The following is a 24,602-nucleotide window of genomic DNA, read 5'->3' on the forward strand; positions in this document are numbered from 1 at the left end:
TGCTTCCTCAGCCTTCTGGTGTCTTTTCCCTTGCCCTTGTGCCTCCACCATGGCTGCACCCTTGAACTGAGGGGCACAGCCCAGACCCATGTGGGCAGCATCTTTTCCCACAGGAAATCTGCTGCAGCCAAACACCTGCAGGGCAGCAGGTGCCAAAGGCAGAGTGGGCAGCAGGGACAGCTGGTCTTGACATAGAATGATTTACAAATGCTCCACTGTGGACCTCTGTGCATGGCCTCTAGTCCCTCAATAGCACTTCCCATTTTGGGATCAGCACCAGTGTTGGAATGGGGTGTTCAACTGCAGCATCCCAATCTTTGAAAAATCCCAACCTTCTCCTCCAGCCGAGCTTCCACCCCTTGCTTACTTGATCAATTTCCATCAACTGTCCCACAGAGGGGCCTCTAATTCTCTGCTTGGAGCCTGGTTGCACCAGTTCAGACATAATTTCATTTATTCCCACAACTATGTAACTTGAACAATGGGATGGGGCCCTTGTTTGGTCAGCAGTGAAGTGTCAGACAGCACCTTGCTGGCACAGTGCCTTTCCCAGGCTTCAGGTGTGGAGGAAAATTCAGCACAGGCAGGAGGAGAAAAGTCGAGCTGCACCCCTGGGGCACCATTTGTGTATTTGCAGATTTCCTTTGTTCAGGGGCCTACATGCTGTCCTTTGTTACTTCAGGAGTGCTCCCAGGATGGATGCCTGACCTTGTCATTGTGCAAATGAAAGAACTGCTGCCAAAACAAAAGGCAGAGAGAATTCCTTCCAGGGTTTGGAGCCCCCCTGGACAGGACCCACTCTACTGATCAAGCAAGGCTGAACAGTCCCACAGCCCTAAACACAGCTGCAAAGTGTCCTTGTGCCCATCACCCTCGATCCAGCAGGGCTGCAGAGGGAACAAACTCTCACTTTAACTGAAAAGACAAAACCTTGTACAGGGCCTGGCCTGGAAGGCCTGGATGTGATGGCCTCTCCCAGGGAGAGAGACCAGAGGCCCTGTGAGTAGAGACCAGGACTGTCCCCAGAAAACCATGGCAAGGTGTCAGGAGCAGGCATTAGAGACAGGGCCAGGGAGATGTGATGCAGGTGCTGAGGGAGAGCATCATGGAGATGTAGAAATTGAAACTAGGAAACAGGATTTCCTTTTTTCTCCTAACATGGCCTGCAGGGATGGAAGGCCTGCTGTGCCATCACAGGGTGGAAGAGTCTGAAATGCAGATGGTGACACCACTGAGCACTGCATTGTGACCTTACGTTCCCTCACTGCTTATCTTGGGGTTCCAAGGACTTGGAATGCCTTTTGTGCTGTCACAGGGGGTGGAGACTGGTGTCAGAGAGGAGTGGACTTTGACATGACAGGGGCATGGATTGTGACATTGTGCCCCTCACTGCTTCCATTCAGACACTGGCAGGGCCACTCTGGCTCCAGCCTGAACTCTACTGAGCGAGCGGGCAAGGCCGAGGGGATCAAGCCAGGCCCCTCTGGTGCCGGGCAGGGCCTGTTCCTGGCAGATCTCGGTGCCAGTCCCGGAGCCATCACTGCTGGTATGGCCACAGAGCCAGACGGCGACTGCCCCATCTGCCAGGACTCTCGGAAGGATGTGACTTCTGCTCTGCCCTGTCACCACCGCTTCTGCCTGGGCTGCATCCTGCAGTGGGCACACAGAAATCCCTCGTGCCCGCTCTGCAGGACACCGATAGAGACCGTCAGGCTTTCTGAGCACGTGGACGAGCATCTGGACACGGCCAGCACCACCCCCGAGCAGCTGCCAGTGGCCACCGGCCAGGCAGGGAGAGCTCCCGGCCGCCTGGACGAGAACAGCCTCCATGGCCCTGTGGTGTCCTGTCCCGCTGCTCCACAGGGGACAGTGTCCCCAGCTGAGCAGGGCCCCTCAGGGCTGGAGTTCACGGGTGGCCTCCTGCCCGAGGTGTGGGCCAGACTTTTCCATGGACAGCCGCAGCTGCTGGAGCCCGTGCGGCCCTGGCTGCGCCGGAGGCTGGAGGGGATATTCCGGCGCTGGTGGTGGCTGGTTGAGGCCGCAGAGAGCTCCATCCTGCACGACCTGTGCGTCAAGGGGCTGAACGCCGAGGTGTTGGTCCAGGGGCTGCAGCCTGTCCTCGAGCAGCACACGGCTCCACTGGTTCATGGCATCATCAGCGTCATCGTGGGCCAGTGCAGCGAGGAGGCCCAGAGGCTGCTGCGCTCTGGTGCCACCAGGGATGAGAACAACGGCCCTGTGGCCACTGCCAGCTCCAGCTCCAGCAGCCCCAGCAGCTCCCAGACCAGCATCTCCTGGATGGGGGCTCCTGCCCATGACCCCAAAGTCTATGATGTGGAGGAGGAAGCTGGCACATTGGAGGCTGCTTTCCCTGGGGGTCCCAGCCACCCCCCACCTGTGCCGGTCCCCGTGGAGCGGGAGCGGCCCCCGGAGGAACCACAGCAGGAGGTGGTGACAGTGGCAGATCCCTCTGCCCAGGGCAGCAGCTTCAGCCCCTCCACCCCTGTCCTGGGCTGGGACCAATTGCCATGGGGACCCTTGCACCCCGTTAAGAGAAGGGTCCCCAGCCCCCAGGACTCTCCCCAGCCCTGCAAGAGGCCAACCCACTGGCAACTCCAGCAGGGCTCTCACAAATCTTCATTGAAGGAAAAGGAAATAAATTGTTACTTCCCTTACACAGTCCCTGGGCAGTGCTTTTTTCCTGCAGGGCAGCAGAAGCCAAAGGCAGAGCAGGCAGCAGAGGCAGCTGGGCTTGATGCAGGACCATGCCCTCAGCCTGCCTCCGGTGCTCCTCTCTGCCCAGCCACTGGCACACCAGCTCTGCTTTCTCTGTGCTGCCTGATGCCAACCAGGGCAACTTGTAGAGGGTAAATTTTCTAGCAGGCAAGCAAGGTATAGTGAGAACTTGATCCTGAGTCAAAATTTTGTTTCTATGTCCCAATCAAATAAAATCTTTTCAGCAACGACTCATTGCTCTAGAGAATATTATTGAAGGAGAAAGTAATGTTTTTTTTCTCCAGCTGCTACTACATCTTGGAAAAACATGTTATAAAGCAATACCCTTCATTTCCCAATAATACAAGTTCTGGAGTTGCCCAGTTTGAGGGAATTTACTGAGATTATATGTCAAGTAGATACACTACCCCAGGAAAGTAGAAAAAAATGACTTGCAAAAAAGAAATTAATGCAATTGTGCTGAATGGGAGCTGTAAATCTAATGGGGGTCTGGAGGTTTAAGAGTAGAGAGGTCTCTTTTGTTTTTCAGTTTAATAGTGAGGAAGTTTTAGAAGCCGTATTGCTTTTTAATAAGAGATGAGAACACCACCTTCTCAGGAAGGAGGAAATAAATTTAAAAATATTATCCTTTTATAATACTTTAGAATAGGATGCAAGAAAAGAGGGAATTATTTCAATTTTTTAAAATAAAAATATTTTTAAATAATAGGCAAAGAGAAGCAACTATTTTAAGTCTAACAGAAATTCCACCAGGGGTGTAGATTGACATGACATTGACAATGGAGAACTTAATTTTCAAATATTGCCAGGGTTGTTGTTGTTCTTCTTTTTTTGGTTGTTGTTGTTGTTGTTGTTGTTTGTTTGTTTGTTTTTTTGTTTTTTTGGGGGGTTTTTTTGGTTTTTTTTTTTTTTTTTTTAGTTGTTGTTTATTAAAAACAGAGTTATGGAAACAGAGTTATTTCTCTGGCACTATTTTCTTTTCAAAATTAACTCTGCTGTGTTTCTCAAAGGGCTGGGAAGGTGTACTTTCTGCTTTTGATGTATAAAAACACTGGCATTTCACCTGCTAGAGAGATTGCAGCACTATCTGTAGTGGGTTTTTTAGGATGTCCCTTTCTAAGGTGTTTTATGGAGTTTGGTGTTGGGGGCATTGTCCCAACACACCAGATTCGTGGATAAAGTTTGTTCCAAATTCTTGTTAGGCTTAATAAAGACACCAAAGAGGTGTTAGAGAGCTCTTGTGCTTTACTTTACTGTACAGCTGTCCTAGCTCCTGCAACCAATCCACTCTTTGGAGTCAAAAAGTTTTGCTCAACAAGCTCTTAAATCTTACAATGCCCTTCTCAAAAGTGCTGGCTAACGAGCCCGAAGTTTTTACCATACACCTGATAAGTTCCTAGCTCCCACAACAAACTTCTCCAAGGTGCTGGTTCAGAAGCCACAACACATGGCCACACATGGCCCACTCCCACAACAAAGTTTGGTACCAAGAATGGACTAGAACAGGACAGCTGTGCTTTGCCCAGGAGAGTGAGGGAGGAGAGAAATAAAGGCAGAGAAGAAACAACAGAATATCACCAGCTCCTAGATCCCATATTAGTCCTGTTCTGTGGATGCTCTGGAGCTGGATAAAAAATGAGAATGAAAGAGAAAGAGAAAGAGATGGAAAGAGAATGAGGGGTCCCAACCGGCTCCTTTTCACAACTAACCTACTGCAGCCTCTTATGTAAAGTAGAATTTACATGCCATTTTATCATGCATGCACAGCCAGCCCTGATGATGCAGAGGTGCAGCCCTTCCTGCTACCTGCTGTGGCATATCTGGGCGGAAGTCCATGGCTGCACACAGCTAAGTCAGGTTTAGGCAGTCATGGCCTGTGCCAGTCAGAGAACAATTACCTTCACTGGTCACAAGTTACCCTTCTCCATCCCTTCTCCAAGTCATGGCTGTGCAGGTCCCAGAGGGCCTGAGGTGTAATATGGAGTGAAGCGCTAAAACACTATACCTTTCTTTCACTGGGGCAGCTTCAGCACAGTCTTGGAAAAGGTTATAGTGACACAGGAGATAGGCTTGTGACCTTCAGCACACCACAAAAGGAGCAGCTTGAGAAAAAAGTATTTTCAGCTGTTTCCACTGCCAAAGGCAACTAACAGTGGTCCTTCCTCTTCAACTATGGTTCCACATTAGAAATCCTCCGGTGTAAAACTGAAAGAAGGGGAATCTTCCCAGTGGTAATTTTGAGTTGTTTATTTTTTTGTCAAGTTGGACTGTGTCACAAACCTGGTTCATGGTGACACACAAGTAATCTGCGTAGTTTGACCTGCCATTACCATACTGTGCAGGTCGCAAAACTGGGCAAAGAAAATAATCTATTAAAAATTAATTAAAAAGACTTTGTAAAAAAATAGTATGTGAGGTTGGAGAAGGAAAGCTTCTTTTGACTATACTGCTATCATACAGAGCTCTTCTGACTGAATGAGTGTAGGATCATCTGGTTTTGTCTGAAGTATCTGTTAAGAATGCAGAATTCATATTCTTCAACTTTTGCTTCAAACTTGCTATTTTTGAAGCTGCTAATGCCAGTGGGAGCAATTAATTAGGTATTTTTGAAAAGTGAAAGAGCTGCAGCTTTCTAGATGAATATCATCAATATGAAATCCAGTTGCAATCTACATAACCAGCGTGGTTAATCCTGGGGTAGATGCCCAGGGAATCACTGTGCAAGTTATGCCTCAAAACTCTTGAGAAGTTACAGTGGAAAAGGTAATTTACAAAGGGTTGTTTCAAGGAATGAAAAGAAATTATTGATGAGTTTAGGTTTGGTCTTATTCCCACTTTTAACATTTCAATTCATATTCAGTCATTTATGTACATAACTTTGTTTCAGCAGCATGTGAAAACTGATTTGTTATTTCTTCTTTTCACCAAGGATTGCTTATTTTTAGCAAGGGGAGAAGTTATTCTTCATTTTTTCAAAGAGCTTTAATAGTGTCTGTGTATCTTTCTCTTGAAGGCCTCCAGCTCCCCTCAAACACCTTTGTTTTCTGTTTTGCATGATAACCAGAGGAGGCTGTCAAGAAAGATGTCTGTGAGTAGTCCACCAAAGGGACTGAACATTTGCAGCAAGGTGAGAATACTTGATCTGTTCAGTTTCTTTTATTATTTTTTTTTTTTTTCTGAAATAAAACAATTAAAAATTCATATGAATGATTTTATAGCTGTTAACAATGAAAGGGGAAAATAGAGTCTGGAAACTACAGCCATAGCTGTCCAATAGTTCTAAAACTTCCACAAAGAAAATAAACTTTGAAAGGCTCCTCCCTTTTCAATAAGGCTGTAATATATGCAGAGAATTAAAGCAATGGGTCATCACCAGTGGAATGCTTACAGTATTTTATGGGTATTTCCTCATCTTCATGATCTTTCTACATTCTTTGTGTCAAACTTTGGCTGCAGAGCATACCCTCGTGAACATTGCTGCTGCATAATTTCTTTCCCAAGCATTGAGTACAAAAGATTGTGCAGTTTATTAGTTCGAATGTGCCCCAATATGAGTGGCAGTAGTTCCAAGGCAATGAAAATGTAACTGACACTGATTGCCTTTGCTTTTATTTATGTAATGGCTAATCTGTTTATACAAAGATGCTGCTCTTCTGGCAGGCTTCCAAGCTCAGATCCAAAGAAGTGATGAAAATTCATATTTTCTGTGCCAAAACAATCATCCAAGGTACCTACTTCTGCCTCTGAAGTACCAGCTCCTACTGGCTGTTTACAGCTGTCTTTTCTGTGTATCAGCAGATCAATTCTGCAACCAGGACCACCACTTAAAAAGCCAGATTATCTACTGAGAATGTCAAATAACCTTTCAAGCTCTAGTCAGAGCAGGAGCTGCTTGGAGACATTCCTGTGGACAGCTGGAACTTTCTGTCCAAAGAGCTCTTACCCATCTAAGTTGTGAACGTGGAAAGAAGTCACTCAGACACATAATTTAGAGCTGGGCCATTTTTTCCAACAGATTCACTATCTCATTTGTGAAAATAACTGGAAATCAAGTTTCTGCACCACTCAAGGAACTTATATATAAAGCTCATTGAGTGTGCACACAGGTACCTCCTTGACAGTTGGTAATACCACAGTTATGATGAAATTACTACTTACAAGATAGCTTCAGTCCTATCTCTCTTGCTGCAGGGGAGATTAAATAAAGAGCCTTATCTTTTGCTGTGAGGGACAGATCGTTAGTCTCAGATGCTCCCAGTTTTTCTGCTTGCTGCTCAACAGGTGAAACTGTCTGAAAAAAACTTGCTCTGGCTCTGTAAAAATTGTTCAGGCACAATAGACTTGATTTTCGTGATGAAATCAACCTCCAGAGATGTCCCAGCAGCATACTATATGATGAAAAGAAGCAGAGACTGTGGCATGCACACCAAGAGCTATTTGCTTCCCTCATGGTTACAAATTAGCTGAACAAAATTAGGTTTACCCCTTTCTTTGTCAGCCAACATTCTCATGGAGGTTTGTTTCTCATGCACAGTTCTGATATGTGGAAGGATGCCATGTGCACTTAAAGGAAATTCAGAGGATGTGGTTGTTTTCTGCTAGGTCAGGCGTTTCAAAAATTACTCTTTAGGTGGAAAATGCTACTGTAAAGATTGTTTGAAAAATTATATTTAAACTGAGGTAAACCTAACTAATTCCTAGCAATCAAGGGAAGGCTAGGAAACTGGCTGAGAAACAAACTGGTTTCATATATATATTTTTTTTCAGTTATGAAAACTTTAATTCCTTTCTTCTCATCTTCCTTAATTCTATTCAGAACTGCAAAAATCCCACCAAAACCCAACAAAGACAATAAACCACTCCTCCTTTTTCTAGGTTTGCTAAAGATAACTCCCTTCTCTTATCTGGTTTAGCTGATCAAAATAATTTTACTAGAGCAGCAGTGCTGTTTCCTAAGAGGCATGGAATCAAAATTGTTTGAGTTGGAGGGGACCTCAAAGCTCATCTTCTTCCAGGGATACTTTCCACTGTCCCAGATTGCTTCAAGCCCTGTCCAGCCTTGAACACTTCCAGGGATGGGGCAGCCATAGCTTCTCTGGGCAGCCTGTGCCAGTGCCTCACCACCCTCACAATAAAGAATTTCTTTTGAATATCTAATCTAAACCTGTCCTCTTTCAGTTTAAAACCATTGCACCTTGTCCTGCCACTATCTGTCCATATAAAAAGTTCCTGTCTCTCCTTTTTACGTCTGAATTTAAACCACACTCTGCTGTCGCTATTGGATAAAAGAACCACACTCTGCTGTTCCTGTTGGACATTTGCTGGCAAATGTCTTTGAATATTCTAATGTGCTTCATGTCTCTTGTGCTAAAGAGGACACTGGTCTAAACACTCAAAACCTCGTTTGCTCCAGTGGAAGCAAGGGTTTTTTTAAAGAATTCTTTCAATGATTACAGTTTTAGCCTTTTTCCAGGTTGCACTGAAGATTTAGGGACAGTTTCTATTATTAAGGGATAATGTTTCTCTTGAAAGAAGTAGTAAGGTTTTTTTCCTAGAAGGTTACTGCATGCATTTTGCATCGTGAAAATGTTCACATGGAGAAGTAATTAATGGAACTGAGAACAAGGTAAGAACTTAAGTCCTGAACCGGCAAAAAATGTGGTCACTGAAACATGGTTCTGTTCTGGGCTTGGGTGATTGATAGCTCAGTCTGATAGCTGTATATATTCACTGAACATATTAGTGTTCATACACTTAAGAAATATAGTTAATTTCCTTGCTCTAAATAAAATATACTTCATAGATGTTGCCTCGTATGGGTAAGGTTGTCAGTCATATATTTTGATGATTACTGTAGTTCCACTGGGATGATGTTTTCCTACATTTGTCTTTTTATCGTATAATCTTTTCTTCTTCTCTTCCACAGAGCAGAAACACCTCTGTGAACTTCAGGCAGTTACAGCTATGAAATGGTTTTGGTTCTCATCATCTCGTCATCCTCTGATTGTTTAATTACTTTAGTGACCAGTGTTGTGAAAATAGCTTCTTAAAACTGCTACTCTACTAGATCCACTTTCTTAGTACCACATTTTTGTTTGTTCTTTGCCATTTCTATTAGGCATGGTGCTTGGAGATGTGACATTTGCACAGAAAAGAACTAGGTGGCTTGGCCTGATTTCTGTTGACAATAATTTTTTATCAACTTCCTGGCTGATTTTTTTTTTTTTTTTTTTTGGGACATAGGCATGGCATGAGTGCTTGTTTTATGATTTGGTAACATCATCCATTGTAGTCCAAGCTGAGAAAAAAGTTCCAAAATTCCAGGCCACTTGATATTCTTTTCTTGCAGGTTTTTCCCTGAAAACAAAAGCAATAAAAACTAAAACACCAACGACAACAAAACGCCAAAACAATTTCTCTCCCACCCAATAAACCTCCCAAAACTGAAAACAAAGCATGAAAAATCTTGCAAAGGTCCATGTGTGTATTTAACTTTTGTATATATTGGGCAAAATAAGTCAATGCTTAATTCAAAACTGAGCAAAGGATTTCTGTACTTTCAGCAGTGTCTTTCACTTGAAATTAAACGAGAGTCTTTCACTCTTCTGTTCTCTTCTTACGGGGACATCTCATACCTTGGATTTTCACATGATGGGGTTCTTATTAGTTTGACCCAGATGGACTAATATATAGTTAAGAGGTTCTCTGTGTGATATATATTTTTATATTTTAAACAAAATAATCTGGTTTATAGACATTTTTACACAGCTTTAGTATCTCTGGTTTTGTGACTTAAGCATTATTCCTTATATTAAAGCTTGATTTGACCCTTTGCATCTCAAAGGAGCTTTATTGATATTTCTTAGTGGATACTGGACAGATTACTAAGACGTGGTACAAAAAAAGTATTATTTGTGAAAACTGATTCTAGACGTAGAATAAGTCCTGGAGATCCCATTTATATTCTTCCTTTAGAAACAGCATATGCAGTATAAACTATTCTTCATCAAAAAGAGAATGCTTTCATGCTACTCAGATTTTTTTTTAAGATGAGGTTTTACAGCCAAACTATGTGGTTGCAATAATACTCTTTCAGTGCTTGGATAAGTCTCTAAGTGATGATGTCAGATGCAATGACTACTTCTCATAAATCTGAGTGTTTATTATAGTCCCAGTTTTGAACTGAAGCTGCGTGAGTTATTGTCTAAGAATATTCTGGAAAACTCCACAGTGACTCTATGCCTTTTCGGTTTTTGTCAAAGAGAACTCAAAACCACTCATATTTTTTGCTCCTTGAAGAGCCTCTATTGCATAACATCGTGACAAGACACCTTTTCTGTAACATAATTTTTCCCTTCAATTCCCTGAGTTCCTACTTCAAAACCTGCATTTCAGAATGTCTTTATTTTATAAACATGAAAACCTTCCTAACAGACTGTTTTATCCTGTCAGCTGTGAAAATTTCTCCTCTGTCATGCAAAAGATCTGATGCTTTTCCTTGCACTGGGATGGGAAGGCTGGCAGGTGTTTTTTCAGTGTATTTAGTTTTGAGCAGCAGTTCTGTTTACAGAGTGCTATTTTTTTCCGTCTCTCCCAATTGTGCTGCTCAAACCAAAGTAATATATGTGTATATATGACAATAAATACCTTTGCATTTATCATATTATCAGGCTGGCTGTACAGGAGCTGGGTTTGATCACAATTTGTACAGGCAAAGATCATTTTGTTCACACCAGCTATGTGTCTTGGTATGTGCAAGAGTTCCTCCATACTTGACCGCTAAGCACTGCCTAAATATATATATCAGAATGTGCTTTTGTTAGATCACTTCTTCTGCATCTGCCTGCTTAGACCAGGCCTTTGCAGATGGACGTTCAGTTGTTCTGTTCTGACTTATAAACCGAGTCCTTCTTCTGTCAAATTAAGTTCATTTGTTGGACCTCCACTTCCTTCTGAGAGCTGTTAAGGTTCATCCACATCTTATGCCTTCTGATTTCTGTACTCTGCTGCCTGCACCCATATGTCCCTGGACATCTGGCACTTTCAAAGTGGTTGCTGTGAGTTCTTCACCACTAGATTAACCACTAACTTCCCCAGACAGCTTAATGCACGTACCCAATTTTCATTTTGCTGCCTGTGACAAATTACATTCCTTCCCCTTCCCCTTCCAGATCATGATGGATGTGCTGCATCTGACAAATCTTTTGTCAGATCTGTGTGACTCCATCAGTGCAGTTAGTCTTGTTTTGAGTTCAGTCACTCTTCGAAACTCCAGAAAAGAAAAGATGATTTCAAATTACTAAAAACTGGTGGTGGTTTGCCACAGAACAAACAAACAGACATTACTGCCTATTTTATCTAGATAATCACTCTTTCATTCTGATTTTTCCTTTAGTCCTCCTCATTTTAGTGAATGACCTGAAAAGACATTGCATTGTTACTTGGATTTTCCAAAGCTGTGCTCAGTGTCTCTTTTGCTTTACCCATTTCAGAAACAGACCACGAGCTTCTTCACAGCTTAATTCCATATCTTGTGCAATTACCTCTGCAAAGACTAACATTTGATCATACAGAGGTGTATACATGAAAAGTGGAGCCTTTCCCCTACATTTCACGTAATGTCTTCCCATTTCTTCATTGCTGTCATCCTGCTAGCACTCTCTGAAGGGTGTCCCTCATCTGTAGCAAAAACTAGAATCTGCAATGTCTTCTATGAATTTATCTTCCCTACAAGAACTTTAAAGCAAAATGCGTTACCTAATTCTGTGATGACATATGAAGTAACAAAATCCAAATTTTACCTTAAAAATATTAGAAGTTTTGGAAACAGAATAAAACATATTTACTCATTTCCAAGAAAAGATCGGGAAATGGGTTTAAAATTCTACGTGGCAGTATCCAAAGCAACTTTTAGAAGTTCCTTTAATGCAGAATAGAAGTTTGCCTGGGCACATGGGAGAGTGAACATTCTTTTGTTAAGCTCTTTTTGTAAAGTCTTGTTAAATCTGTTTGTTAACCTCTGACTCTCTTTAATCAAATCTTCCTTATCTACAGTGAAACAAACAAATCTACTCAAGGACTTGCCCTGAAATATGATAACTTTTGAAATCAGAAAATTGACAATTTATCCAATGCCAAATTCCTGTGGATTGGTGAAGATAAGAAGAACATTCAGGCTGGTCAAGCTTTTATAAATCCTTAGGTTTTATTTCCATCACCATGCACTGTCCAGCAAGAGCAGCTTGAGCTTGGACCTCATGAGCTTTCCACTTCAGTTCTCATCCATTTCTGCAGCTGGGCTGAAACATGTCTTGTAGCTGTGGAGTGCTGCAACTGTAGTGGGATTTTTTACTTTCCAGTGTTTGGGAACAATTCAAGAAATCAACTGGAAGCTGCAGTTTCTTTATGATTTCAAGCTGTTATCCTTTGTTGCCCTTGCATAGTCAAAAATTCACTTAGTGCTTAAGGTTGTGTGTGCATAGGTGTGTGTGTGTATTTATATATGTATGTATATGTGTTTGTGCTTGTGTATATATATATATATATATATATATATATATATATATATAATGCTTAAGTGGTGTCTATATAGAAGTGTGTGTATTTGTATATGTATGCATATATACATATAGATATTCAAATATTTTGTTAATAATCCTTTAAATATCTCCTATGGATATTTCTCACCTGAATTCCAGCTTGTGTAATTCAGAAATATCCACAGCAGATATTCACTAGGTCCCATCCAACCATCCAATTCAGATCTGCTGCATAGGAAATAAACTTCTAAACTAAAAAAAAAAAAAAAAAAAGAAAAAAAGAGAAAAAGAAAAAAAGAAGAAAAGAAAAAAAGGAATAAATATACATGCTGAAGCTGCCAAGACTTTAATCTTAGGGCCAGGATAGAAATTATCCATTATTCAGGATTCTGAAATGACTCTTTTTGGACCTTTGATACCTCTTAGGTCAGTGTCATGAGTGTCTGCCCAGATCTTTGTTGTGTTTGTCACCTTCTTAACTTGCAGAATAAATATGGGATGGCACCCCAGGCAAGGGAAATTAAGATCTCTAGAAAGCCACATAGTTCTGTTGAAGATGTTGGATGTTTTTCACTTAGGTTCTTCTTCATTCATATGGCAAGAGCAAGAAGAACTTGACAAAACTACAACACAGTTTTCCCAATTAATATACAAAGCAAAGAGAAGACCTGTGCACTGCACTTTATTGTCAGCCTGTGTGGAATGACTGATTATTTCCCAGAAGAAAATTCCTCTGGCAGCTTCTATTTTTGTCCTGAATAACTTCCCATATCAATAAAAGAAATCAAAATTTCTGATGGCATTTTATTTACATACATATCAATATCTCCTAGAACTTTATTTAATAAATTAGAACCTTTGGGCTAGTAATTCAATATCAGTAGCCTTGCAGTTCCTGTACATTAAAGGAGGAATTTCTTCTATAGAAACAATATTTTCTCTAGAGTTAATATGTCATTGTGTTTGTAATTAGTAATTCTGGGTTGGTTTTGGATTTCTTTTTACAGTAAGAAGACTTTTAAAGTATTTGTTTAATTCTGCTAATTTCTGAACTACTGAGTCCTTGCTGCATTTTGAAGTTAACATCTGAGTAATAACAAATCTGTACTTCCAGTGGATGTATAGAGTTAAAACATATAGCAGAGTCTTGTTCTTACTTGGGAACATATCTCTGGATCAGTCCAGTGTAAGGCCTGGTCATAAGAATGATTTTTATTAGGCTACATCAGGCCTGACTTAGTTGCTATAAAGATAGCTGATATATCACAGGAGACTGAGAAATATGTGACTAAATGGTTATGGTTGTGCAATGATAATGCCAACAAAAAATAGTAATCTCATGTAATCAAATATTCTGTGTCGTAGTAAGAGTAGCAAGCAATGTTTTTGTTTTTTGTTTTTTTGTTTTTTTTTTTTTTTTTTAAATTCACAGTATCAATGTTCTATTAGTACCAGTTTGAAAACAGAGACAAAAAAAAAGGAAAAAAAAAGAAAATAAAAAAGAGCCTTGAGATGGATGAACTGAATTTTGGAGGAACTTAGAGTGAATGAAAATCTGAAGAGTACCAGAGCATTATTACAGGAGTGGGAACCTGTGTTGTTGTGTGCATGTGCATTGTGTTTGAACATTTCTGGGTGTCTGCCCAAAAGAATGTCTCTGTGAAGAAAAGCCCTTAATAAAATTAGTGTAGCTAATTAAAAAATGTTTTGCAGCCCTTTTGGTTAAAAAATTGGTCTTTAAATTAAGGGAGGAGAAAGAGACACTTCTAAATTGTATTCCCTACTTATTGGAGGTGGCACTAGGTCCCTTCCAACTCAAAATATTCTGTGATTCTATGACATACAATTTTTTTTAAATCCTGTGCAGTTTAATTTAGAGACTTACTCTCAATGAATTTTCTCACCATTTTCTGACGTGTGGTATAAACAGGAACAGATGGACCTGTTGGGGAATACATGTTTTTTTTTCTCTTCTGACTGAACAAAATTAGGATTTTTTTTTAAGGTTGGTAGATTTCTGTTTATGGTTTATGTAGAGAAAGCTATATGCTGTTACTGAAAATACATTTGAACATTGATACTGGCACTGGGTACCGTGGTAGTGGAAGGAAATTTTAAACAGGGAAGAAATGAGAATTGTTGAAACTGAGACTCAGCCTTGTACTCGCAGGGTGAAAACTGGTGTTTCACCTCTTGGTGTCACTGCAGCATTTGGTATTTGCAGTTACTAACCCATATTACTGTTGGATTTGAATTTGCCTTTTTTTTTTTTCCATTTGGTTTGTTGTCATGTTTGCTTTTTTTTTTTTTTTTTTTTTTTTTTTTTTTTTTTTTTTTTTTTAAAGCCCTGTAGTCACTGCAGCTTTTTTTAACAAGTTAGAATGAAAGGTAGTGATTAAATTGGGAGCTGCCAACACCTCCCAGGTATTCCAATGAATTTTGTTGAGCATTAAACCAGCAGTGTGAAGCCTCAGGCACCAAACTGGTTTGGAATGAACATGATTCAGAGATGGGTAGGAATTACTCAATTCAGAGTACTCAATTGAAATTACTCAATTGAAATCTTTCAAATCTATGTAGTAATTTGTGAACTTTGTAAAGTCCATACTAATCTTCCCCTTACATATATACCCTTTTCAATTCTTCTTAAAAAGTGGGTGTCTTCTGACACTTCTACATCGATCTTCTCTTCGTGATTTATACAGCATTTCACATAGAGCATGTTTTCTTTAAAATGCTATTCAGACTCTACATTTATTTCAGACAGTGATTTTCTTTGTGCCGTGTCCTATGCATGTCTTGCCCAATGCCTCTAGGCATTAGAGCTAAATTTTCTCTGAATTGAGGAAAGAAATAAAAGAAAAAATATATTCTACAAGAATTTTAATATGTCATCTGATCCAAGAGCATCCTGAAACAAAGGATGATTAGATAAACATGTGCTGTACCCGTGACAGAGAAAATACATTTCTTAGTGACCTTATGTAGCTGGCTGCAACAGATTTTTTAATTTGCTTCTGCTCCTTTCTCTGCTATTTTTTTCTCACCTACTTTGTCTCACTGGCCTCATCTCTTTCTTGAACATACATATTTTTGTACTTTTCCTGCCACCAGACAGTGCAGGGGAGGCCAAGGAGTGAGGGACTTAAAGCCCATTACAATGGTCAGTGTTTGATGTAATGTAATTTTCCAATGAGGAAAATGAGGCAATGTCTGATCCAGCAGAGACTTTCTTGTGGGAATAAATGTGGATAACTGTGTATTTTTATATATATATATATATATATATATATATATATATATATATATATATATATGTATGTATGTATATACCTAAAATATTAATATATTTAATATACATATATTCATACACAAACGATATATCTATGTAGCTAAACAAAGTAAGGGGTTGTTTTTTTCCGTCCTGAGAAAATTCAAAACCACTGATATGCCCAACAGCTTAAAAGTAATTTTCATTTCCCAAATTAGCCATGCACCTGGAGTGATCCCATTAACAAAGCCATCATGCCTCTTAAATTAAGTATTAATTTAACTTTAATTAAGTATTCATTTAAATCAACAAGGAGCCACAGAACACATGAAAATTTGGAGGCTGTTTTGCTGAAAGGAGTAGATTAAAAGTTAGAAGCAGAAGTAAACACACAATTAACTGGACTTAGCAGAAGCCTCTGAGCCTCTCCACTGAAAGTAGTTTTTGAAGGACCACATTCACTTGGGATGATTCTTTGCCTTTCTAGAAAGCTGGCTTTCTAACAAGTCAGCAGTAGACAATATAGAATATTATAAAACACTATAAGCATGGCAGGCTATAATTAGTGATTAAAGCATTGTGCTGGTAATTCAGTTAAAGATCCAGGCCAAAGCACACAGAGCTTTTACTGTGGGTGTTCTTGCATGAGTTGAGATGCTGAGGTTGAGTGTGCTTTTGGAACACAGCTGGGATATCACCTCACCTACACAGCCAAGGGTATCTCTGGGGCAACGGAATGGGAGTGAACCACTTCATTTTTGGAATTCAGGGAAGTAAAAACACTGTTTTCATATTGTAGCTGTGAAACCTCATTGGAAGGTCTGGGAAAGGCATCAGGAAAGCCTTTCCCTGTAGCAAAGGATGGGTGCTGTCAAGTGTGTGAGGCTTTAAGGATCAGGGAAAATATTAACACAATTTTAAGATCAGAAGCTTGGCTGCCCCATGCCTGATCTCCCAACACACTCAGCAGAGGACACAGACACAATTTAGGATGAGGAAAATCTTCCAAGGCTGTACAACAGCCAGCCAGACTTCGTGAGTTATGCAGGAAATGGAAAGAAGTCCCAGTCCCTCCTTTCTGTGGAAGTGCCCTTTAGCAGAACTGTAAACATCTCAAATATTTTGACTCATGAAAACCTCTCTTTTACTTTGCAGACTACAGTTTAAGATTCCAAAAGGAGAGGAATGACCCTTTTCAGAGTGAAGCAAAATATATTTAAATGATAGGGGATATGTGATTTAAGGTTTGTGGAAGAAAAAATGAAGATTTCAAAATCAAGTTTAATAAATACGTATTTCTTGCTGTCACTGTGTGTATATAACAGCTCTGAGATAAGAAAAAAATGAGGCTGAACATCCAAGAGGAGAAAATGTGTTTTAAACGCTAATGCTAGGGAAACAGACATAAGGAAAAAGATTTTGTATGGACTATGCTCAATCTTCCATTTCAGCCCACAGCCCAGATGAAGACAGCATTTTCAGTAACGAAACAAACAAAACCCTCAGGTCTGTGTTTAGGAATGCCCTAGAGGTGCTGTAGAGCAGGGAAACCTTTTGTCTTCTCACAGCCCAGTGCTACAACTGCTGCCAAGGGATCTGCAGCCTGGTCAGAGCTGCCCAGGCAATAAAGGCTCCCTCCACCCTGCATCTGGAGGCTGATGTGCTCCAGGAGGTGCTGGCATAGCTGTTGGGACATAAATCTGAGGCTTGCCTTTCCAGCAAAAGGGTTTGGTTTCAGTACAATATTTGATGTCCCCTTCTTTTGGAGAAGAACCATAATTTCATATATTTTACCTCACCTCAGCAATCATAGTTGTAGTCCTCAGGTCTCAGGAAATGAAAAGAAAAGGGGAGAGAGAAGAAGACAGAGAAGAAAAGAAAGGAGACAAAAAGTATTTTTGAATATTTACTGAATCTAGGTTCTTCCTCTATTCAACAGCTTTCTTCCAAGTGCTCCAGCAGCTCTTGTAAACCATATACCCAATAGTTTTGCATTCTCTGAGAGTGGCTGCTCTGTGCTGCCTAAAGAAAAAAAAAAAAAAGAAAAAAAAAGAAAAAAAAAAAAAAAGAACAAAGAAACCTTACACACTTCTCAGTAAAAAGTATCCAAGCTTTGTAAGTGTAATGAGAACAGTGGGTAAAACATATGGCATATCCTCAGATCTGAATGGAAATGTAGCAGAGCAGACAATACTAAATTAGATAGGAGAGGTTCAGACAGCTATCAGGAAACGAAGAGTGGATTATTTTTTTTCACCTTGAACCAGATGAAATACATTTGTTTATCCATCTGTGGAATCTTAAATTATTTTCCAGCCAAACTGATCAGAGTGTGCCTGGGCTATGTTACAGGAAGTTATGATTATTCACTTTGCCTAGACTTCATCAGGACTCCTGATGTGTGATAATATCCACAATGGAGTCAAGTTTTCAATTTTTTTCCTGATCTCCTAGAGACTTGCAACAAATGCAGAATTTACAAATCCTAAATATAAATGAATTGACCTTTGTCAATTCGTAAATCACAAAAATTTCTGTGGCTTAACAATATGGTTTTCAAAGCTGGGTAAGTCAAGGGATACTTTGAACTTTTGGTAATGCCATTTGTCTTTTGGTGAAACCCATTTTCTAGCATGCTCTGAATGAGGGAGAAGAGAGTTCATAGCTGATGTGGATGCTCCTCTTTTCACTGGAGCCAGCCTCTGGCTGACTGAAATTACCTGTATTAGCCAGGGTCTTCAGTGCAGCTTCAAATTGATGGCAAACATGAATTGTAATTTCTTGGAATTTTTCATAGAAACATTAGATAAATGGAAATACATTTCCAATAAAACATATTTAAAGTGAAAATAATTTGAATAGTTGAAAAGCTGAAGCTTTTGGTTTAATTTAAAAAGAATTTAAAATAAATCCTCCAGAGTACTCCACTTTAAACTTTCCTAAAATGAGCTGTTCATTATTTCTTGGTTTTAACTCAGGGCTTTACAAACATCTTGCTCATTATTGACAAAGCAAAAAAACCCAAAAAACCCCCAACACATACTCCAACAGTTTTAATAGTTCCTCTGCTAATTAGGCAGTAATTCAGTTGTGTTTACACAATTTTCTGAGGTCAACTGTAGGAGATCTAGTGGAGCATATAAGACAGATAATGAAGACAGATAAAAATGTCTTAAATTACCTGAAAATGTAATAGGCTTTCATCCAGGGTGCTCAGAAATTCACTGATGGTAATAAAATAGCAAGGAAAATTTACACATAGAAATTTAGGCACAACTCAGTTCCAGTTTAAAAAATAGTTTACTGTCAACAGCCAGAAACCAGATTTTTGTTCTGTAGGCATGATACAATTATTAAGCAAGGATTAAGTAAGTCATCAACCTGTTCTTAAGGCATTTTTTATTTGACACATGAAACAATTTAGAGAAAACCTCCTTGATCCCAGAAGATTTGTATGGGTACATTTTCAATTACAGTCAAATCTCTCTTTTCATCTCTTCAACATTGTATTTTATTGCACCACATAACCTGAACAATCCCATTACATCCCATTACATTACATCCCATTCATTTTTACAAGTTTGATTTTTCATAATTAGTATGGATCCCTTGTTGTCATGACCTTGTTCTTTATCTGAGTAAAATGCTGGAGATTGTTGCTGAAAACAACTCAGCTACCTAATTGAGAAGAATCCAGACTTTACAGTCCAATGGATTCCTTTAATTAAGAGGAGTGAAACCCATACATTATTCTCTAATGTAGCTGATTTAGAGTGCTTAAACAGACCAAAATTTAACTCTGAACTCTTTTATCTATTGATTAATACACACCAATCCTCTTTATTTCCTTCAGCTGGATGAGAGCATTTGTGGTTAATCACTGCAAGTGTTGTGACTCAAAATACCATGACTTTTCGAGCACAAGAACTCAGTCATGTAGAAATTCCAATATTCTTACCAAATTTCTTGATCTCTACAGCCAAGCATAACTGAACATGAAAGGTCACAGCTGCTTTTTTTTTTAGGAAAGCAGAGACCTGGGAGGACCAAATGCAGACAAGCCTTCTGTGAGGATGAGCAAGCAGTTCTGAGCAAGGAGCAGGGAAATAAAGGAAAGAGGGACTCTAAGTTGTTGAACTTGGCTGCAGCACTGCAGGATGCAGATATTTCTTTTGTCTGTGATAAATATCACTCTATTTAGCAGCTTCTGAATTCCTAGGCTAAAATGCTGCTTCCACAGGAACTTCTACAGATGATTTTGGGTTAGACTGTCAAATTAAGGACTCATTCAGAGGTCCTGTCTAAGAAGACCAACATATTTTATAAACAATATTCACTTTCCATAAACAATTGCTGCATGCTTTTATTTCCTTTTGGTTCAGGAAAAATAAAAAACCTGACATACTCTTTCTGAGCCTTACTTTGCTATGTCTTGTTTATTTCTGCCCTGAATACACCTGAGGAATTTAGACAAGAAACCAAACATGCTATTGGTAGCTTCAGCACAAATTTTTAAGAAAGGGATCTCAATGGCAACCTTCTGTCATAGGCCATAACAGTAACCATTCCCATCAACCCCAAATTTAACTGTTTGCGGCACTTGTTAAATAGGTGACTAAGTGATGCTATTTCATTGAATCCTCATGAATGGTTCTTAGGCAGGATTAGACTAGTGAGGGCACAAGCACAGACAAGTGATACGGCACCTGGTTTCAGTAATAATAACCCAACACTCCTACATTTATAAAAAGTACCCAGCTAGATTTCTTAGCCCAAGGCAGGGCAGAGAGAGGAACTGGAGAACTTGGGACAGGGTTTTATCTAGTATCTGATACCAAGAGTCAACTTGAAACTGTGCTTAGACAAAGTCCTTTGCCAGTGACACTTTTCCTACGGTCCCGTTTGCCCCAAGCGCGGATAAAAGCGGCGTCCCAGCTGCTGCGCTCATTCCGGCGCGCGGATCCCAGCCTGCCCCGGAGCGTCAGGAGCAGGGATGGAAGCTCAGCAGCTCGGGCTCGATGCCGTGTGCTGCGCTCGGCGCTCCTGAGAGCTGCTGCAGGGCCGGAGCAGGCCCGGCCCGCGGGGAGCGGCTCCTGCTGCGGCAGCCGGGCGGCCTCGGGGCTGCAGGGGCAGCGGCCGGGCAGGGCTCGGCTCAGCCCCGGGCAGCGCCGCCTTCTCAGCAAAGCTCCGTGCCGGCTGCGGAGAAGGGCGGGGGACCTGCTGGAGAGATCCTGCAATGCCCAAATTCAGAGCCCGCGGCAGAGGCCGCCCGGGGCACAGCGACCTTCCCGTTGTCCCGCGGCCTTTTTGGGAACGATGCCAAAGGGGCCCGGGTCTCTCCTGCCGCCTGCGGGCACCAGCACGTTGCAGGGACCTGTCCGTCAGAGCAGGGTTAATCCGGGCTGGAGACTGCTGCAAACAGGCATCACAACATCCCTTCCCAAATTCCTCTGTGCTCAGGGCTGTGCCGGACAGGAGGAGCCCACCACCTGTGAAAAACTCCTGCACATTCACAGCAGCCTCAGCAGCCGTGGTTGTGCACACATTGCAGAGCAGTGTGCTTGTGAAAGCCAGCCTGATAAGCGTTTCAAAGGTTTCTGCAACCAGTCAATAGATTGATCGATCAATCAATATTTTTCGAGGATTACAAAAATAAGCAATTAGAGTACGAAGTCAAAACAATTGCGTTACAACAACCAGCCTATATCCCAATTGAATTCTTGCATTATAATTTTTGAGGAGACAAACCTCTCCCAAAAGTCTTTTCTCTATAGGGAAACACTTTACAAGTTATATTACCACATTTAATAATCCGTGGGTTTTTTGCAGGTTCCACTAAACACAGTCTAAAAATATATATAACAGAAAATAGTTGTAAGCTGAGTTATGAAGTTACAAAATGTAGCAACGGCCTGTTGTACCTGTCTGCGTACGTAAACATTTGCTCTCCCATCTGACGGCTCATTCTGCAAGTTGCAATAAACAGCTGAATGCTCTCAGCAGCTCCAAGTCCTTCCTCTTACCATCCTGAACAGATGGACAAAATTAGCAATAACCAACATGAACAGCTCTTCACTTCTATTAAAACTTAACTCTTGAAAGATCCGTTTTTATTTTGTGTCTTCCAGGGGAAGCAGACGTACCAAACACACGGGAGAACATAATTTTCCACGGTGCTGTTTGGTCTGGAAATTGGCGTGGTCAAGAGCTGCTTTCCTCAGGAACTGGTGGATAATCCCTCTAAGCCTCAAGAGCTGCATAATGAGTAAAGCCTGGACGGACCAACTTGCATTTCACGTGTTAGATGGCAATCCTTAAATACTCTGAGCGGTGTTTAATAAAGCAGTTAGAGGATACTGGAAAAACATCCTCTCCTGACTTGATCTGTGATTTGCAGGTAAGGAACAATGTCCGTTTTCCAAAGAGAAAAAGAGTGTTTACATTGAGGAATTCCCTAGACCTGCCTGAGAAGGTTGCACTTCAGAGAAGACAAGGAAGCAATCTAGGGATCAAAAGGAAACTTAGTGTAGAGTTGAGAATAAAAACACAGAAACGCATACTGCAAACATTAACCCTTTTGATACACTGAATGGCTACGACTCTGTAACTTTTATTCCAAGTTGTACAAATTTTCATGTATTTTTTTTCACATTTATTTTTAAATAAGGCTGTACAAATAAAGTAGGGAAAAGCACGAAGTACAGTTAATATTGTCCACAGAGTGCTGTTAAATACAGGCAGAATCAAATAGTGTCAAACTATGTCAAGCAATCTCTGAAGTCTGCTAGTAAGTTGCTGACCAAAAGGAATGGTAGAAAAACCAGAACAAATGTAAGAAAGACAAGTCTGGCTATCACATCTGGCTATCATCTCTAAATATCCATGCATAAGTGCCTTCTATTATGATAAAAACGTTTGTCCTGTTCAGGTCCGTGAAAGGATTCTCACTGACTGCAGTGGGTTGGAAATTGCATGCTTTGTGAAAAGATGACAGAGAGAACATTAAAGTGATCTGGATATCCTTTGTAATCAGTCTCTGTTTCCTCCAATAAAAATGAGATACATGCTTATAAATCACAATCATTCCTCTGCTCTCTGGAAATCTTATTTTGGTATTTCACACCACTCTTCAGATTGAATTTGCTGTTCTCCTTTCTATTCTTCTAGCAGTCACATGAGTAGGGACAAAAGTGCTGACAGTTCACCGGAAAGAGTCAGAAAGTGCATTCCACTTGTGTGGTTGTTTTGTTTTTATTGCTACATCACATCCATGTGTGACCCTCTCCTTAAGTGAGTGTCACTATAACCATTCATACCTGCCAAATATCACAGTGATTCAGGAAAGGGATTCATTTGTTTCAGAAGTCAGACTCCCAAAGTCAGTGCCCTTCACGAAGCTGTGTTCCCACCAATGGAGACCTCCTCAACAAAGCCTCTTGGGTTTATCCTGGGAGTCAAGAGCAGAAGTGCCAGCTGAGCAGATCTGCAGCTGCCAACATCTCCTGCAGCCCCTCATGCCTCTGAGCTGAGCTGAATTTTCATATATCTATCTATATCTTTATATATCTTTGTCATCTATCTATCTATCTATCTATCTATCTATCTATCTATCTATCTATCTCGATATATCTATATTTATATCTATCTATATCTATATCTATCTATCTATATCTATATCTATGTCTATATCTATATCTATATCTATATCTAATCAATATTTATCTGTTTAAAGAAGATGAGCGTACCTTCAGCCTCAGCAGCTCATCTCCTGTACCTGAGACCCCTGCCCTGAACCCCATGTCTGTAGAGGTGTGCATGGGGGTGTGTGTGTGTGTGTGGGAGACCTTTTTCCTTCTGGAGCAGCCAATGAGGCACAACATATCCCACAGGGTAGATTAAATTGAACAAGATGCCCACTTGAAGGCACCTGAACCGAGGATGAGATCTCCACCAGCTCTACAGGCAGTTTGGACACCCAGCTCCTATGGAGGAACAGGCACATGGAAACTAAAGTACAGCCCAAAATTATTAAATACCAACAATAATACACCTCCTTTTTAGTGGAGGAAATAAGGATCGCAAAGAACATGCAGTCCCACTACAGAAACTTTATGGAGCTGCCTAAGAGTGTTAGAGAGCAATTTTAAGGGGAGATGCCATTTTTTATTTGTCTGTCCAAAAGGACATGTGTGCTCTGCAGGTCTTGGGTGGTATCTGTAGGCTCTTTATGGACATGTTGCATTTAAAACAGTATTAGATGGCTGTGCTGAGACCACAAGAGTAAATTCTAGATGCCTGGTTATCAGAGGCTTGGCAAGCCTTCATGTGCAAATCTTGGAGCAACCCAGAAGAGCAAAGACAAAAACTTAGGCAAAAGTGATTCTTGGTTTAGATGGCTTGAAAGAATGAAATGTGAAGAATGTTAAAGCTTTTTTAGTATTACTTTTCCTAGATGGAAACCATAAAATCAGTGATCTAAAATGTCTCTTCCGATCCATGGCTGCACTATCCTATTACCAAGAGCACAAATATTAGCTGAAAGAATAAGTCATGCTGCACGTGGATAATCAAGAGATTTTAGAATGTGGTCTGAACAATAACAAATCTTTGATATGGAACAGCATTGCTGCTGCTGCCTCAGCAACCCCCAGATGAATGAGGAGAATAATTAACTATGCAATGATTAACTATGACTTTTGCTGCCTTTCTAAACAGGATATGATGATACTGGCCACTTGTGTTTACAATTCTGCAATAGTGTTGCTTAATTGTCATTTTATGATTTCTTACCGAATCTGTTATCCAGCTTTTTTCTACTGGCACATTTTCTCCTTTATAGCCATGGCAATTTCAGAGACTTGGTTTGCTCTCAGCAAATTTGCTGCCAGACTGCAAATCAGACCTATGTTTACTTGCAGTGCTGACCGGATCCTGGGAATACCTCGCCCTGGCTGTCTGTGTCATTTACAACACTTCCTGATACTTCAGTGACAAAATCAAGTGATACTGGTTCCATACTGCAAGCTGGAGCAATGTGTTTATCTTTGAAGTCTGTG

At 40.7% G+C, this 24,602-nt stretch overlaps 1 long non-coding RNA gene across 1 annotated transcript; it reads left to right on the plus strand.

The window, feature by feature from the left end:
* The first annotated feature begins 778 nt into the window (after window positions 1–778).
* LOC135290757 (uncharacterized) lies at window positions 779–19,893 on the plus strand. Its single transcript, XR_010353549.1, has 3 exons — window positions 779–999; window positions 5,801–5,863; window positions 19,572–19,893. It is a non-coding gene; the product is annotated as an uncharacterized LOC135290757 (long non-coding RNA).
* Window positions 19,894–24,602: the final 4,709 nt, after the last annotated feature.

This window comes from Passer domesticus, chromosome Z (assembly GCF_036417665.1).
Source record: "Passer domesticus isolate bPasDom1 chromosome Z, bPasDom1.hap1, whole genome shotgun sequence".
In the NCBI taxonomy this organism is placed as follows: Eukaryota; Metazoa; Chordata; class Aves; order Passeriformes; family Passeridae; genus Passer; species Passer domesticus.